General features: G+C 36.2%; 1 non-coding gene across 1 annotated transcript; it reads left to right on the forward strand.

Annotated features, from left to right (window-relative positions):
* Window positions 1-2,787: 2,787 nt before the first annotated feature.
* LOC128287347 (small nucleolar RNA R71) lies at window positions 2,788-2,894 on the forward strand. The gene has a single exon (XR_008278047.1). It is a non-coding gene; the product is annotated as a small nucleolar RNA R71 (small nucleolar RNA).
* The last annotated feature ends 323 nt before the right edge of the window (window positions 2,895-3,217 follow it).

The raw sequence follows: 3,217 nt of genomic DNA on the forward strand, positions 1-3,217 counted from the left end.
ATACAAAATATTAGCAATCGAGCCTATTCCTCGTAAACTTTGTTTTTCCCTAGATCACGACTAGAATCTTGTTTCTCTTGATCTATAATACCAAATTAATTTATTTAATACATTCATTCATCAAAACAGCCCCTAGTACGAACTTTGGCAAAATTACCATTTTGCCCTTAAACTTTTGCATATTTACACTTTTACCCCTAGGCTCGGGAATTCAAATTCATCCCTTATTCTTATGTTTTATGACATGCTGATCATTTTTCCCTTCTATAGCAACATCAAATTCACACTTTAACATGTACTTATGAATATTAGGTATTTTTATCGATTAAACCCTTTTACTCGTTTTCACTTAAAACCGAGTAGCACAAGTTGTCTAGCATAGTTTAAAACCTCATATTCAATCATAAAACACCAAAATACAAAAATTTTACCTATGGGTATTTTTCCAAATATGAACCCTAGGTTGAATTATTGCTAGCATAAGCTAAATCGAGCTACCGGAATTTTAAAAACATAAAAATCATTAAAAACGGGCATAAAAATCACTTACAATCAAGGCTTAAAAATGTTGAAACCCTAGCTATGGTGGAGAGAAAAATTTGGCAGCAACTTATGGAGAAGATGATCATTTTTGTGTTATTTTTCCCATTTTATTTCATTTAATATCCAAATGACCAAAGTGCCCTTCCTTACTAAACTTTCAAAAATTCCATCCATGTCCAATTTTTGTCCATAAACTTAGAAATTGGTCAAATTTATATTTAAGACCTCCTCATTAATATTCCAAAACAATTTCATACTAAAAACTTCTAGAATGCAAGTTTTTCAAATTATTAGATTTAGTCCCTAATTTCATCTTAAGCACTTTATGCATAGAATTTCGTCACGAAATTTTCACACAATCATGAAATCATATCATAAACCTCAAAATAATTATAAAATAATTATTTATATCTCAGATTTGTGGTCACGAAAACACTATTTCGATTAGGCCCTAATTCGGGATATTACAAATAAGACCTTATCACCAACCTTAAGTTGATTTGGAGAGGTATCAGGCTCGTTTTGGCGTAGTTTCAATTTGTCGTGTGTTCTTGGTTTGTGCGTCTACCATTCATTGATTTCCTCAATTTGTAATCTTCGATCTTCATGAACAGGTCCTTTACTAGTGCTTGAGAATGGCTCGTGTGCTTCCTTCAGACTCATTTTCTGCAAAATAGGTTGCACCATATTGTTAGTTTTAGTAGAATGGTTTAAATGATCACCTTCAATTCCTGATGTGTTGCCAGAATTGCGAGCTTGAAGGGCGATTGTTTCGTCTCCCACCCGAAGTGTGAATTCACCTGTGCCAACATCAATGATGGTTTTAGCAGTTGCTAAAAAGGGCCTTCCTAGAATTAAGGGAGTGTTGCTATCCTCTTCTATGTCTAGAATAATAAAGTCAATGGGAAATATAAATTTATCAATTTTAACTAGCACATCTTCAATAATACCTCTAGGGAATCTTATAGTTTTATCTGCTAATTGAATGCTCATCCTAGTTTGTTTGGGTTTCCCAAGACCTAGTTGCTTAAACATTTTGTAAGGCATGACGTTGATACTAGCCCCTAGATCAACTAATGCATGATTAACATCTAAACTACAAATTAAGCAAGGAATAGTAAAGCTCCCTGGGTCTTTTAGTTTGTTGGGTAGTTTATTTTGGAGAATGGGCGAGAAAACTGCGTTCAGCTCCACATGCGACGCCTCGTCCAACTTCTGCTTATTTGCTAAAAGCTTCTTTAAAAATTTCATTGCATTTGACATCTGCGATAGAGATTCAATAAATGGTAAGTCAATATGTAATTTTTTAAAGAGTTTAAGGAATTTACCAAATTTTTCATTTGAGCGGTCTTTCCTTGTCGCGTTGGGGTATGGCACATGAGGTTTATATTCGACAGTCACTGGTTTGTTTGTATTTTGATCTACCTCACCTTGACCTTTTCTTACCACAGTTTCTTGCCTCGGTTCTGGTTCAGGCTCAACGACTCCTTCGTCATCTTGAATAATAATTGCGTTGAGTTGTTCCCTTAGGTTAGGTTCGGTATTACTTGGCAAACTACCTTGTAGTCGTTCGAAGATTAGTTTGGAAAGCTGGCCTATCTGAGTTTCGAGGCTTTGGATCGTCGCTTGTTGATTTTTAAGTGTTGTCTCGGTGTTCTGAAAATGGGTTTCTGACACTGATATAAACTTTGAGAGCATCTCTTCAAGGTTTGGCTTCTTTTCTTGTTGGTAGGGTGGTTGTTGGTAGCCCGGAGGATGTTGTGGTCTTTGATTTCCTTGACCGCCCCACGAGAACTTGGGGTGGTTCCTCGAACCTGCATTATAAGTGTTACTATATGAATTGTTTTGAGGTCGAGGATTATTACCCATGTAGTTTAATTGCTTGTTATCCATGTTATGGTCATAAGGATGGTATTCTGAATGGTTCGTTCCACCGCTACTTGCTTCGCACTACATTACTGGGTGAACCTGTGAAGAACTAAGAAAACCGTCAATCTTTTATTCAAGAGTTCTACCTGATTAGAGAGCATGGTGACTGAATCAATGTTATAAATGTTGGTTGTTTTCATTGGCTTTTTCCTCATGACTTGCCACTTATAGTTATTCAGTGACATCTCCTCTATAAACTCATAGGCATCTTCTGGTGTTTTATTGTTGCTGGTTCTGCCCGCTGCTGCATCAACCATTTGTCGAGTCGAAGGATTCAGACCATTGTGAAATGTTTGTACTTGGAGTCAAAGCGGTAACCCATGGTGAGGGCACCTTCTCAGTAAGTCCTTGTATCTCTTCCATGCATCGTAGAGGGTTTCTAAATCCATCTGTACAAAAGAAGAGATATTATTACGTAATTTAGCCGTTTTAGCCGGCGGAAAATATTTTAGTAAGAAATTTTCAGTCATTTGTTCCCAAGTAGTAATTGACCCTCGTGGTAACGAGTTCAACCACTGTTTAGCTTTGTTCCTCAATGAAAAGGGAAACAACCGAAGATATATGGCATCATCAGAAACGCCATTAATTTTAAATGTATCGCATAGTTCTAAGAAGTTGGCTAAATGAGCGTTGGGATCCTCATCCTGCAAACCATCAAACTGAACAAATTGTTGTATCATTTGAATAATGTTAGGTTTTAATTCAAAAGTATTTGTAGCTACAGTAGGTCTAACTATGCTTGATT

The sequence above is a fragment of the Gossypium arboreum genome, chromosome 13 (assembly GCF_025698485.1).
Source record: "Gossypium arboreum isolate Shixiya-1 chromosome 13, ASM2569848v2, whole genome shotgun sequence".
Lineage (NCBI taxonomy): Eukaryota > Viridiplantae > Streptophyta > Magnoliopsida > Malvales > Malvaceae > Gossypium > Gossypium arboreum.